Source organism: Xenopus tropicalis, chromosome 6 (assembly GCF_000004195.4).
Source record: "Xenopus tropicalis strain Nigerian chromosome 6, UCB_Xtro_10.0, whole genome shotgun sequence".
Taxonomy (NCBI): domain Eukaryota; kingdom Metazoa; phylum Chordata; class Amphibia; order Anura; family Pipidae; genus Xenopus; species Xenopus tropicalis.
Genome location: NC_030682.2, coordinates 107,383,450 through 107,399,501, shown reverse-complemented (window position 1 = coordinate 107,399,501; position 16,052 = coordinate 107,383,450). Strand labels below are relative to the sequence as shown.

The 16,052-nt window shown below is 36.6% G+C and overlaps 1 long non-coding RNA gene across 1 annotated transcript; it reads right to left on the bottom strand.

Annotated features, from left to right (window-relative positions):
- Nucleotides 1–3,693: 3,693 nt before the first annotated feature.
- On the bottom strand, nt 3,694–12,983 carry LOC116411768. Its single transcript, XR_004223331.1, has 2 exons — nt 10,948–12,983; nt 3,694–5,699 (listed from the first exon to the last, which is right to left on the bottom strand). It is a non-coding gene; the product is annotated as an uncharacterized LOC116411768 (long non-coding RNA).
- Nucleotides 12,984–16,052: the final 3,069 nt, after the last annotated feature.

Below are 16,052 nucleotides of genomic sequence, written 5' to 3'. Positions count from 1 at the left end.
TATGACCTTCGTGAATTGTCGCGACTTTTGCATAGCCATTACGACTTTCGCGAATTGTCGCGACTTTTTCGTATTGAGCGCTCTAAAAATTCGCGACAATTCGCGAAAAAGTCGCAAAATACCGATCACTGCGAAAAAAACGCATTCGGACACTTTTCGGACTTTCGTGGATTAGTAAATGTGCCCCTTAATATGGCGTCTTTGTACTATATGCAATTTAATATAGGGCTTCAATGATTTGCAAATCATCCCATTCTCTTTTTATTTACAATTTAAACAGCATCCCAACTTTATTTGGATATAGGGTTGTAATTGACAATATGAGATCTGTTATCTGGAATGGTTGGAGGAGTTTTCCAGAAAAGGAATTTTTTTCATAACAGAAAGAATTGTTGCCATCATTCTGCCATCAGTATGGATTTATCCTGGCTTAGTTAACCTCATATACAAGTTACTAGGATTAATTAATTGTTTTAGGGAAATATACAAAGTCCTGAAAAGTGGCACAAATCTTTAACGTCACTGTGTAGGAGCTGTGTTGTGGTGCTTTCACCACCAGATTAAAATAAAAAGCCCTTTTGGATCTACATTTGATGACTGATAATGTGGGGTTTACACTGCTACATTGCCCTGGGGCCAAACGATTGAATTATAATGGCAGGCATAGGCAAAGTTGGTCCGGGGACCGCATCAATGAGCCAATGCAGTCCCCGATCCGACTAGATTTTCTAACCTGCCCGATCAAGATCTGGCTGATTTCAGGCCAGATATTGGTCGGGCAGGCTTGTCGGGAGTGCCCATACACGGGCCAATTAGCTGCCGAATCATCTAAGGGACTGATATCGGCAGCTACTATCGGCCCGTGTATGGGGACCTTAAGCAATAGGCATGCTTTGTGTCAGTTTAATATATACAAATGGGTTTTACATATTTATTTATTCTTTTTACCAAGGTTGTAAGACTGTTTAATTATTTCTTCAATTAAGATCGGCGTCTTTTCAGCGGGACCTCATGAAATACACTCCACTGTGACATGCTCAGAAAGCCATTTTGTTTGTCTTAGACATTAGCCTCAAACTGAACAGAATATTTTAATGCTAAAAACAGACAGGGTCCACCAGAGAACCTGATTTAAGATTTAATGCGCTGTGTTTAAGAAAGAGGGAAAGCTTCCACTGGGAAATTCCTATTAGGCCAGTCTGACCCTGGATAAACATAATATTTAATATATAGAAAGGAGTTAGTCCGGTCAGTTGCTCTCCACTTACTAATCACATCATTGTATCTGTTTTATTTTTAGTAATAACAAATGAATATGTAATTACCATGGTGCTTAATCCTTTAGACCAATTTGGTACTGTATCTCCAATTAGTGCATTAGCAGCTTTCTCAAGAGGCTCATGTTCCTGACAAGTTTAATTTACTTTGTGGTTTTCACCTGTTCCTTGTGAATACAGACCTGCTGCATAAGGTGCAAGTTGTAGCCTTAGTGAAGAAACTAAAGCTCAAGTTACTGTGAAACAGAAGATTTTTTAAACAGTTACATAAACAGATATCAGGATCAAATCAAATAAAAACCGTTTTCATGGTATTATCTCAATGAATACTGATGATTTGTTTTTTTGGTTTAGATGGTTTGGGCTCTGTGATCTCCTTTTATGAGGGTATTTTTTTTATAGGAATTTGTCTTACAAGTCAAACTCTTCATTGAGTGTTAAACTAATCCAGTACCTTTTATTATCTTCATAATATGAAGAGAGACTCATTTTATATAGTAAAGCAGTCCAAATTTGCAGGTATATATAATATCTGTCCCATGCAGCTTAGAATGTTTAAAGGCCAAGTTGACTCAGGTATCCACTCCATACACAACCAAGTCTGGGGATTTAACCAAATAGCCAGGCCTTCTTCTGTAATTTATCAAAAAAATATTTTTACAATATATTTCCTTCTTTACTATGCACCTCTCCCTGGCCCTAAACAAACTTATCTCCAATTATGGAACCATAGACCCTATTAGTTGTAGAACTAGTGTAGGGGACCCTAGGGGTTAACTCCCCTACTAGCTTAGGAAGTCTCAGCAGCTGCAACCCATGCCCCGAAGGTCAGATATGTTCTCACAGACCCAGGGTTAGAATGAGTTGTTCTCAACTGGTGCCAGTGGTGGATGTGCTGGGGAGCCTGGAACATCGGTCCCCAGTAAGAAGCTTAGTGCCAAATGGAAGCGAAACCCCCTTAAAGTCAGTGAAAGGGACCCTGTGGACAAGGTGTAGACAGTGGATAGCAGATCCTGTAATTGCACCCTGTTAGGAGTACTCAGACAGGGTAACTAGAAATAGCAGACTTGAGCTCCACCAAGGAGATCTACTGTGGGGTTGTTTCCCAGGTGGCACTCACCAGGGGTAGGGATTCAAATTGTTAAAGAATCAGGGACTTCTGTCTGGAATCCCTTGGAGCACCCATGATAGAGCCTGAGTAAACAACTCAGTGTGTGCTCTACCACTGTACCTTAAATATTATGGGGCCTTATTATCATACTGTGTAAATTATTAATGCAGGAAAAACTTTATAAAATAAATGGCAAATTTATCAATGTGTTTTTATTTTCTGCCAACTGATCTATAAACCTTGCCAAAATTGACACAAATGTTAGTGCGATTCATTGAAAATTGCCCGCAATTGTGCCATATTTTCAAGGTCTTGCTTAATTTCCAGTGATTTGGGTATGAGTGGGCCCTATTCTTTTGGCGCAAGTTTGCTGCACCTATTGATGCAGGATGCTGAGGGAACCCTGAAGCTACCCAAAGGTGGTGGTAGCTCTAGGGTTACCCTGGGTCAATAGGTGCAGCAGGGCCTGGACCAGGAGGCCTAAGCAGTTCAGTGTGCAACTATAATAATAGCAAAGAGCGCATTTTAATGCAAGTCCCTTTAGAGAGAGAGGTTTAATATGCTACTTACTGCAGGGAAAAGATCAAGTTGCCTACTGCATTTGTGGATGGAGGCCCATAATACCCATAGGTTAAGAATCCCTGCCACAGAGTCCCTGGAGAAGTATTGGTTGGGGTTAGTGAAAAGTGACATTTCTCACCTGGTTTTGCTGTGAAAAAACACCCACAGAATCCAAAAACTGAAAAAAGTTGTTTTTAATGACTTCAAAGGATTTTGCTCATTTTTGCCATTTTGTGATTCTTTTGGCAAAGTGAAACAGGACAGATTCACTCATCACTAGTAGAGCATTTATGCATTAGTATGATTTGTAGTTTCTGAATATGAACAGTGAATGATAATACAGGTATATGATCCCTTATCCAGAAACCCATTATCCAGAAAGTTACGAATTACAGAATGGCCATCTCCCATAGACTCCATTATAAGCGAATAATTTTCATTTTATAAAATGATTTCCTTTTTCTCTGTAATAATAAAACCGTACCTTGTACTTGATCCTATCTAAGACATAATTGATCTTTATTGGGGGCAAACAAAGCCTACCGGGTTTATTCAATATTTAAATGATTTTTAGCAGACTTAAGTTATGGAGATCCAAATTACGGAAAGATCCCTTATCCGGAAAATCCCAGGTCCCGAGCATTCTAAATAACAGGTCCCATACCTGTACAATCAAAGCTATCACAATGCCTTTGATAAACAGATTCTTATCATTTACAAAAATAAGCCCAAATAAGGGTCTGATTCAGGTACAATTGTTTTATTTTTACAGCTTTTATCCCATCAATATTTTATAAATAGTCAATCATTTTACTTGTTCACAACACAGCTAAGATACACAAATGCCTAAAAGACATGAAGAAGAAAGCAAGGCAAACATGTCAGTTCCATCAACCCCTATGCACCACAACATTCTTTGCCTAAATCACATTTTTCTTTATTTTTCTCTTTAGATTCCAAGCTTCTGATATCCTTCCAAAAATGTAGTATAATATGTACGTAATGTATAGATTCAGTGAGGGGTTTACGAAATCCTGGACCATTCTTATTGCCATTTCACTGGAGACATATACATATCGCCTGCAATACCACATACTCATTTATATACTGCAGCTAAACATTTTTAATGCACAGTAGCTTGGCATTCTATTTCATGAGTTAAATGAAACCAACAATATAAACTAATACAACGAGCATATACATGAGTGAATATTGCTAAGGTCAGGTAACTTCCCTGTTCTCGTGTCAGAATATTATCAATCAAGCATCCTTCTTAGCATGAGCTGAAGTGAATTAAAATTAATGATGGTATTTGCCTGAATGTTGGAAAGTATAATCTTGTTAAATAAGGAAGCAATGCATAACAGTTCCTTTCCTTAGGCTAAATCATTGATTAACTATAGAATGCAGAAAAGGTACTTTTTTATTAGTAGCAGTAACATAAATTAGCCATTGGAATACTATATATGTAAATCTCTATTGGTTATTTTCTGAAAATGTAAGTTTATAAAATATATTTTGTAGATACTGCAATGTAGAGTTCATGATTACAAGTTATATGAAATGTAAATAGCTCTTACTAACATGTTATAAATCCTACATTAGAACTTGGAGCAACAATATGAACACACTGACGGTAATTGAAATACTAAAGTTATTTTGATTTTTGTAACTGAAAGGCTGATTTTCTTTTTAGGATGGGTAGATTCAACAGCTAGTCTTTTATGCTTTGTTAGAATACAATATAATGTATGGAGATGATGAGATTTTTGAAAACAAAAACGAATAGGGCTTGTGCAGAATATACTTTTTGCTTATTTTGTAATTAAGAAATATCTATGTACTAGGGGTATTAGGTGAAGCATTTGTATTGTTTATTATCAGTATAGTGTATTATTTGTGCTCGTGTATTTTCAAGCTGGATGAACTACTAATAGTCTTTTCTGTTGGTTACTGACCTAAGAAAGAACAAGTTGTAGAGTATTTTGGCAAGTGTAACACTTGACTTCAAACTTGTTATTTTGACTTATTCTCTTGTGACAAGCTGTGTCTCGTATTTGCACTCTACAGAACAATAAGTAATGAAGCCTGTAAGCCAGCATAAAAATTGCACACATGATATGCTTCACAGGCCCTGTCAGGAAATAAGAACAGAAAAACAATTTGAGCAATATATATCTTAATTTAGCAAAAACTTCCCTTCAAATAAAACTTATTATAAAGGGGAAGTTACTAGAATAATAAATGTTCTTGTGCTACAGTACCAGTTCAGCTAATGTATCAGCAGTGTAAGGATGCGCATGTGTCTGAGTCGCAGCACGCACAGTATAATGAACAGCATGGGGAAAAGTTGCGTGCGTAAAGTCACGCACGGCAAAAAGTCGTGCGCACACGTCCGCACGCTTCGACTTGCGTCCTGACGCAGCGCGCACTTGCGTCTTGTCGCCACTCTGTAAATAGTCGCCATGTACATGCCATCTTTGCTTGGTTATCAAGTTATCCTGGTGCCTGGCGTTTTTCCCTATTCTGATTCTTCTGTTGTTAACCTCTGCCTGGAATCCGCTTTTGAACCTGTTCTGCCTGCTTCGACCCAGACCTGTCTGACCATCCTCCTGCTTGATCCTGTTGTTACTGCGTTTTGGCTCTCCGGCCTCTCTCCACTCCGGTGCTTCCTGTTCCCATCCTCAGGCAAGCCTTCGGTTAGTGTGAGACGTTTGTGGGCTTGCTGGCTACGACCTCCACTCCTCGGCCTGACACAGCAGGGATAAAGGCAGGGACAAAATTAACCGGGGTGCTGTATAATATTAGAGCAGGTACATAAAGCAAGAAAGCTGCACCTTGCATATGCATGTAGCGACGCACTCAGAGCGCAATGTGCACCTCTAGGGAAATCTTCACCACTTTTTAGGAGGTTATTTTTAATTTTTTTTAAATACATTTTGCTGATGGATTATACAATCCAGTCAGCTGGGCAGCAAACACCTATGAGCTACAAAACATTTATGGTCCAGGTGCTGCCTATATTGGTTGAAAGATTACTATACCACTTGTAGTCCTCCTTTATTTGGTAGCGAATTCTTTCCAGGCATGTGGGCATTTTGACTACGCTTCAGGAATTTCTCTTCTGTGTTCCCATATGACCTGTGCCTAAATGTAGGTATCTGCCCCAGACAGTCAATTACCCATTCCAATGAGGGTAAAAGGGTACTGCAATTAGAGTGCCAATGTCTCCCTATTTCTGTTATACAGTATATGCTTGTATAGTTTTAGTATTTTGAATTTTCTCTATTGTATTATATCAATGTCATATTTTTGTTTTGACAGTATTATATATATTTCAGTGAACACTGATACAGCAATTAAAATAGCAATACAAAAAGAAATGGCTGGCATAGGCAAAACACCTGATTAAAATGACTCGGGGGCCAAACTAGAAGCTCTGGCTCACTCACAATTCTCCTGCCTCACCAATACACAATGTACAAGTGTCTCTTTTATTATCTCAGGAAAATGCAGTCTGTTCCAAACAGTGATCTGTCAGGTCATAACGGCTTCTCAACAACATGCACAACTTCAAAAACTGAAAGATTCCTCAGTCAAAATTATCTAGGGTGTCACAGAGATTAAAATACAAAATCCTCATTGGGATCAATTAAAAGCACAAAAAAAAATCAAGCAAACAAAACAAATGCAATGATATGTAACTCTTTACATATGGTAAGGAAATGGCTGACACTAGATTTGTTTTCTGCATATACTTCATTGTTATCTGTTGGGAGTTTTGGAAAGCTGAAGGATTTCATAGAACTAACTTCTAGATCTGAGAATTACATGGGCTAATTGGCTAAAAACAACATGACAACGACACTTTTGCATTTTGTTTACAAGGCAAATCATTCATTAGAAATTAATGGCAGAAAAATAAATAATTTGAATAAATCAATAATAGAAATACTAGTTGTTATAGGCAAAAAACCAGGCCCAAATTCTGCGTACAGCAAAAAGGAGCCCTACAGATACATTAAGGGGCTGATTTATTAATATTCATATTTTAATTTCTACCCGATTCAAGTTTTTTAGCGCTAAAACTCACAAACTCTAAGGGGTAGATTTATCAAAATGTGAGTTTAGAGTGTAATACATAAAAACTCACCCACACTCCATTCATTACTATAGGATTTCTAGAAGTGTATTTTTCAATGTGAGGAAGTTAGAATTCGCTAATTGCTATATACGCTTTATAAAATCCCATAGAAATGAATAGCATGTGGGTAAGTGTTTATGTATTAAGCTCTAAACTCACATTTTGATAAATTTGCCTCTAACTATAATTTCAAATCAAGCACTTATTAAGCAAAACACATTGAAATTGAGCCTTTAACATAAATACAGTGCTGTTATTCTGTGAACAAATCCCACAGGGGCAAGTGCTCTGTAGATGGGCCCTAAGAGGTGCAATTTAATAGCCTTTAGGGTTCCAGCGTTTGTGCCAGTGTGACTAGTAAAGGAGACCAGGGATATTATCATATTTAAATATCCTGTATTCTAATGTTGGTATGGTTCTACCAAGGGGCATTTATTACTTCTGCAGGGACCCAATGTACGCCATATTCCTACGGATGACACAATTACAGCACCGCAACTAGCTTGCAACTCTGACGCGAGGGATTATTGGACGCATGACTTCATGGGGTTTTGTTTTATCATAGTCCAGTGTAAAATAGTTGGGACTTAGGAGTCATTATACCATAATTTTTTCCGTTCTCCAGTGTATTGTATCTTACTCTACAATGGAATTTAAAAAGCGGAATTCTGTAAATTCAGCTGCTATAGCCTATTCATGTCAAGATGGAATAGGTTTTGAGTTGTTTAATAGTCTTTATGCACTAATGAACTGTTACTTTACCTAACTGTAGATTATTTTATGATCTATAAATGTAATTTTGCATGTAGCTTTCTTTTAGTCTCTTTCATGACCTGCTGAATGGGTAATGGGCCATTCTGAGTAGACGTAAAACACTGCTAATCTGAAGAAACTAACAATGTTACAGGTCTTGACACACTCAATCTAGTGCACCTGGCACCTATTATACATTGTTCAATCATTTGTTTTCCTGCTCATTCTTCCTCACAATCACAATCCACTTTTCAATGGCATCAAGCCTTAAAAATCCTCCCCTTTATCTGTACTCCATGAAGTGAATTTAACAGTTGAAATCCACCAGGGAATATACAGATTTCTCCCTCTTTGAAAAAAGTGATAAAGAAAAAGACCAGATATAAAAATATTTAGTAGTATACAAAGTGCAAAGCAAGCTACAGAATGTGGAACCTCTAAATAGGGGAAGAAATTAGGAAAAGCTTATATCTCAATATGGGGGAGGTTTAACAAAGAAAGCAACCATAGAAAAGATGTAATTCTAAAAATTGTGGAATATGTGGTAGAAAAAGAGAGTTAAGTGTAGTATGAGTCTGTCTACATGGGCTATCCAGGCTCAAGTTTTTCTGCTGTTAGAAAGTTATTAAAGAGTTAGAACCTTAACACAGTTCTGCCTGTGTAAGCCTGCATTCTTCATTGTAACTTTACAGCGCACATGTGCTGTTTGCAGATGTAAATGTCACTGAGGATGTGTGAGACAGAAAATGCCCACTGGGTGAAAGCTCCTATTTGTTTTAGGAAAATGTAATGGTGCTGGCAAACCAAGAGGATATATGCAATGCAAATAATGTAGTTTGGATGAGAGAGATGTGCCCAACATACATACATGGTAGAAAAAGTTAGGGTTTTCATGTCCTTTAGCGCTGTTGTTAAAACATGATTGGAAGATCATTTGCAATCATTGCTCACTGCACTTGTTCAGAAAGGGAAGGGTGAATAGAAAGGGTAAAAAAGCTTGTTTTTATGTTTAAACAGTTCAGATGTTGATAAAAGTATGAAATAACTGAAGGGATCAACAAGAAAGCTGAAGTTTTAGGGGTAAAGACACAGACAGCTACTAGTAGCAGCTCTTTATCATGGCTTCTAAAATAGACTAAGCTGATCATTTACTGATATTTGTCTCTACATGTGTAGAGTATTGTTTATTGCAGGGAATTTTCTGGCATTTAGTAGTGAGTAGAGTGAGATAAATATCTGCAATTCTATTACAGATAGGATAGTCAGCTTTAGTAAATGCAGCCTCTATCATAAGGGAGTTTAACCAAGTAGACTGTATACACTTTATACAAGGTTAGAAAATATATTCTATATAAAACATGATAACATGATCTAGAAAAGAGTTTAGAAGTGTTTGCAAATGGTATGAAAAAGTACTTTATCACAGTAATAACGACATAGGAAAAGTAAAGGTCAAATGCAGATTTGACATTTTCCAATCAAATGACTTTGCTCTCACCAGAACAATCATATTTAGTTACAACACAATTATATTTTTTCTACATTTTTAATGAACACTGCAATTCACAGCTAGTAAAACCAGACAGAAACTCTCAGGCCTGCGTTACCTATTAATGTGCCAGATAATAGTTTCAGTGATTTGAAATTTTGCAGCTGAACAGCATTTAGGAGCAGATTTATTAAAATAACATTTTTCCACTGTCGGGAAAGTTTTTAACAAATTTAACACTCATCAAAGCATCAAGTATATGCGAGGGTTGATTATTCAGGCAAGCTATTCTTCAACTGCCACAATAGCAGGATAAAGTTGCCAGATTACATGAATTCCCATCCTGGTGATGCTGCAATGGCAAATTCCCTTAATGCCTTTAAAAGGGCTTAGATGTCTGGGGTTATAGTTGGTAATACATGTGTATGTACATATACATTTATATATACAGGTATGAGATCTGTTATCTAGAAACTCGTTATTCAGAAAGCTCCAAATTACCGGAAGGCCATCTCCCATAGACACATTTTTAAAATGATTCCCTTTTCTCTGTAATAATAAAACAATACCGTGTACTTGATCCCAGCTAAGATATAAATAATCCTTATCAGAGGCAAAACTATCCAATTGGGTTTAATAAATGTTTGTATGATTTTTAGTAGACTAAAGGTACAGAGATCCAAATTATCTGGAAAACCCCACATACCATGCATTTGGATAACAGGTCCCATACCTGTAATAAAAATTGTTTAAAGATAACAAGGTTGAGCAGCCATCACATACCCCAGCCCTGAATCCCACTGAAAATGCATGGACCCATAAGAACTGAAGACAAGAAGCATGTACTGTCTTTTATTTTATGTCTGCAATCCACTGTTACAATAAAAAATATATTTTTTTACTTTTTGCTTGTTTATCCATTAAAACTGCAAAAATGGGATAGTGTAGAAGAGTTATCCAAGGCCAGTGGCTGCAAACTTTTGGTTTGTGCATATCTATACACAATGTGACATCTTTCTTTCATGTGACAAAGAGCTTATAAGTAAAAGAACACAGCACAGGACATTTTACATTGGTTTTCCTGCAGCGAACTGACGTATTTTCATTTATATAACTGACATTTTTATTGATAGATGTGACTGGGTATTTTTTTCTGACCAAGTGCAAAACTCAAGTAAATCAATTCTGAATCAAGCTCTAGGAACACAGACACAGAAGTTCTTCAGACACATAGCTGCGGGTACAATACTGTGCCTGCTGGGATCCCAATGAAAGAAACACAGTTCTTATGGGTGAGAAAGAATTGACAGAATTCTTGACACACTAAACACAGGAAAGCATGGTTTAAAATAGTATTTATTCTCAAGTAAAAACGCTTTACTCAAAAAAAATGTGTGAAATTTGTCATTTTAATCTAGATTACCATGACTTTATTTTAAATGTTTTAATCAGAATTAAGAATGTGAGAACTCTGTAGCTATGAAGAGCCATTTATAAGCTGAAACCTTGGTATCTTTTCTAAATATTTATATGGCACATTATGAATACAAAAGCCGTCCCTGCTAAATTGAAAAAAAAGTGGCATAGTTGAAACTGCTTCTCAGACAAATACCTGAAGAAGCTGCTCCTCATCTGAATGTAGACGGTTGCCCAGAGAAAGAGAGAGATATACAGTATCTGAAATGAATCACAGAATCTTGAGAGTTGCTCCATCTAGTGATGCGCAAATTTTTGTGCCAGATTCCACCGCAAAAATACTCCCATAGACTCCAATGGCTGCAAAAAAAAAAGTAAACACAAAAAGATTCCCATTGACTTCAATGCATTTGCTGTTTTGCAAAATTGTTGCTGAAGCAAAACAGGACTAATTCACTGAACATTAGCCTGCATCCTATTTCCTGGTGAACGGTTAAAAAACTGCATATCCACAATTTAGGGGTAGATTTATCAACATTCTGATTATAGTGGTTTTAGAGTTTTTTGAAACCATGAATAAATTAATTTCAACGATAACCACAAATGTGACTCTGGTGAAGTCACTTAATCTTCTGGTGTCTCCGCATACTTAGTGCACTTATAATGGTTGCCTTGCTTGCTTTAAAGTGCTTTGAGTCCCACAGGAGAAAAGCGCAATATAAATGATAGCCTTATCCTTTATCTTTGATTTATGAACACACATTGAATAAAGGTTGCCATACACAGGCTAATAAAAGGAGCCAACTCAGTCTGTCCAGAGCAAGTGAATAGTTTTATTGGCCCATGTATGAGGCCATCCCCGTAGTCTGTTTAACCTCTAGCCAAACAGCTAAATAACTGCACTGATGCACACTGTCCTGACTGGCCTCCCTAGAGTTCCAATATGATTCAAAGATTTACCCAGGACCCAAACAATCAGATCATCCCAGATTGGCCCAGTTTGCTGGTAGCCAAATGGACCTTTTCAAAAGAGCGAATCTTTTAATGTATGCCCAGTTTTACATTTACATGGATTAGGCTTGTGTAGAGGGATATAAAAGCATTAGTAAAATATATTCCTTACTGGTACAGGGATATGATGAAATTAAACCTATACGACCCAAGGCTGATAATACATAGATGTAAAGAATAAAATAGCAACTATAGACAAAACAGACATTCACAAAAAAAGGATACAATTATTCAAACTCCTTTTATATGCTTTTCATCTTAAAAGGAACCAGTGTAGAATACTTCTCACATGCCAACAAATTAATGGCCATGCCCTTGCACTGTTCTTATTTAGAACAATAAAAATGATAATGACTTTTGCTTGTTAAATCACCCTCAATCCTGCAGTTATGTCTACGGGATGTTTTGGAAGTTACAATTAATACTTTGTACTGTCATTCATTAGGAAATAATTTTTAAGCTCTGATAATTAAAGTAAAAGTTCATCAAGAACATTTTAACAGCATTTTGAAAAGTTTGATGTATATTTAATTGTTGGATAGTGTCACTGTTTTGCTCCGTGTTGCAATTGGCAGTCATTTATCTGGCTTGAAACCCCTTGGTGCTTCATGCTATGTGCCACAAACTGACTTGATTTAGATGTGACTTTGCTTGTTTGAAATCTTGCAAAAGAAAAAAAACTGCATTTAATAAGATACAAATGAATTTGAGGAATAAATTTAAGGGTTTTATGCTGACACTTTACAGAGAGCCAATAGCAAAAACAACTTAGTAAATAAACTGAGTTCCCAAATTAAACTGAATACAGCACAGAGATTTCACTAAAGAAAAAGACATTAGGGAAATCAGAAAATATGTTTGCCCTTTTTTTTTAAATGAAATGCTGTAGAGTTTGAAACTGTGCCATTAAAACCTCCCTGTTCTATTATATTTGGCCATTTTACTACATGTTTTAACATTCATACTAACAGAAACAATTCATCTTTTTTGCCCTGGGGAGATTTTAAGGGTCCTTGAGTTTATGAGGGTATTCTCTTACTGTTAAATAAACTAAATGATTTGTTCAGCACAAACTCGTATATTTAAGCTGTATATCTTAAACTTGAAAACATTTGTAGGCTTGTGCCTGTAACTCAGCTGAATAGAATTATGCAATGTATAATTTTTTTTCTCCTTTTTTTATAGTTATTGAGAAGCACTATGCACAGGTCTTAGCAAAACTATTTTATTTTTGCACCATAAAGTCCGAATTGTTTAGGCTTAAAATCACGATATCGGGAAAATTCAGAGTAACCACAATAATTTCTGATGTTCTAAAATGTAAATATCATAATTGCCTTCCGAAAGTTACGAAATTTCTGGATCCGAACGTTCATAAACGGCACGAAAGCCTTTCTGGCTTTAAAACCTTTAATGTATGATTTTGAAAGCCTTCCATAGGACTCAATGTCACTCGACAAATCCAACCTGACAAAAGGATAGTCACCATACCAAAGCTTGAATGAATTCCGAAATGATTGTAGTCTTTGCGAAAAGCATGACTTTTTTGTGGAACTTAACGAAAACCACAAAATAGTTGTGGAATTTTAACTAAATTATCATGGACATTCCGAAATGTTCGATAAGTTGGAAAAAATACGATTTTATCTCATAAATACTTCACCCTCTCACTTCTTTCATGTTACAGTGAGAATGGCATTACTTATTGTCAGGTGATCACTGAGGGAGCGCACAGACCATCACATAATGGTGGCTCAAGGTAAAAGATGAAAAAGTATTTACTGATATCCTTTAATAGGCCAGTATGATATAATCTGTTGGTTAAGTATTCATTCTTGGGGTATACTTTTCCTTTAAGCTGGCCTACCACAGAATTACCTGTTTAGTCAGCTCTAAAGAACTGAGCCCACTGTATCAATTTAATTTAAGAATCCACCTGCATGTGGCTTGACACAGATTCTTCAGTTAAAGAGCTTGTTCTATTTAATACATATTGCTTTATCTGTTCATAAAAGCTTTGCTTATGTTACGACCAAAATGATATTACAGTGAATACCCCAATGTCCAACAATAAATGTGTTCTTTAAATGTGTATTTTAAAGTAACAGACACAATCATATTATCAGTGCAGTGATATCTGTTTTCAATGAGAAAAAATCATTTGTTTCCCGTGTACTTTTGGCAACCAAATCCCTTGCCACATATGGTTTGTTGACTAAAACCTAACTTTCAAAATATAAGCATCAAATATTCCTCCTGTATATGCTTCAAAGTTTAAAAATGACAAACTATGGAAAGTAATTGAGGGGTAAATAATGTCAAAAGTATTGTTTTAGCTTAGGCAACCATAGGCCTTCTCATGTGATTCATTACAGCTCCTAAATATTCTACCATAGTACTGCTGACGGGGCCCCATAATGCTGCTTTAAGGGAAGCCTACCTGAAACCATCCCCCCTCACCACCCCCTGTGCTTTCCTTTTTGCATCTATAAGAAGCTGGCCACATTGCAATTACATTCTCTGCACTGGATAAAGGAATTTCAATTTACCAGGAGCTGCTTTTTGCAAACCCTGGTAACCAGCTTGAGGTTAGTTTCTCAACTTTCCTAATGGCAGAAGTGCCCCGTCTGCCGGTTCTTTAACTGTGTAACAAAGATGACATTCCACACAACATAAGCCACCCATAAATGTATTGTAGTACAGGTATGGGGTCTGATAACCAGAAAGCTTAAAATTACAAAATTTAAAAATTAATTAAAAAATTACCACCATAGAGTCCCAAGAAATAATTCTAATTTTTAAAAATTATTCCCCCTTTCTATTTAATAATAAAACAGTACTTTTTAATTGATGGTAAGCTGCATGAGTCCATATTGGTGGCAAAACCATCCTACTACAGTACATTTATCTAGTGTTTAAATGATTTTTAGCAGACTTAAGGAATAGTGATTCAAATTACAGAAAGACCACTTATCCAGAAAACCCCAAGTCCCAAACATTCTGGATAACAGGTCCTTTACATGTACTGTAGAAACACTTTTTAAGTGCCCCACCACTTTAACAGGTTTTTATTTAACAATACAGGGTATAGGGTGTCAGGAAACTTCATACCATAAAGCTTCATGTTACGGCAAGGCCATCTCGCACAGTCCATTTTAAGCAAAATAAAACAGTACCTTGTACTTGAAACTAAGTTGCATAAATCCATATTATCATTAGCTGTATGAGGACACCTAATAGGATAGGAGCAGATAAATTGAGATAAAAAAAGAGCAAACAAATCAACAAAAACATGAAGCATCCCTAATAAAACTAAACAGTGCATGTACAGTGGTGTGAAAAACTATTTGCCCCCTTCCTGATTTCTTATTCTTTTGTATGTTTGTCACACTTAAATGTTTCTGCTCATCAAAAACCGTTAACTATTAGTCAAAGATAACATAATTGAACACAAAATGCAGTTTTTAAATGAAGGTTTACGTTATTAAGGGAGAAAAAAAACTCCAAATCTACATGGCCCTGTGTGAAAAAGTTTTTGTTAAAAAATAACTTAACTGTGGTTTATCAATTTCAATTTTCAATTTCAATATCAATTTCTGTAGTCACCCCCAGGCCTGATTACTGCCACACCTGTTTCAATCAAGAAATCACTTAAATAGGAGCTACCTGACACAGAGAAGTAGCCCAAAAGCACCTCAAAAGCTAGACATCATGCCAAGATCCAAAGAAATTCAGGAACAAATGAGAACAAAAGTAATTGAGATCTATCAGTCTGGTAAAGGTTATAAAGCCATTTCTAAAGCTTTGGGACTCCAGCGAACCACAGTGAGAGCCATTATCCACAAATGGCAAAAACATGGAACAGTGGTGAACCTTCCCAGGAGTGGCCGGCCAACCAAAATTACCCCAAGAGCGCATGAGACAACTCATCCGAGAGGCCACAAAAGACCCCAGGACAACATCTAAAGAACTGCAGGCCTCACTTGCCTCAATTAAGGTCAGTGTTCACGACTCCACCATAAGAAAGAGACTGGGCAAAAACGGCCTGCATGGCAGATTTCCAAGGCGCAAACCACTTTTAAGCAAAAAGAACATTATGGCTCGTCTCAATTTTGCTAAAAAACATCTCAATGATTGCCAAGACTTTTGAGAAAATACCTTGTGGACTGACGAGACAAAAGTTGAACTTTTTGGAAGGTGCGTGTCCCGTTACATCTGGCGTAGAAGTAACACAGCATTTCAGAAAAAGAACATCATACCAACAGTAAAATATGGTGGCGGTAGTGTGAT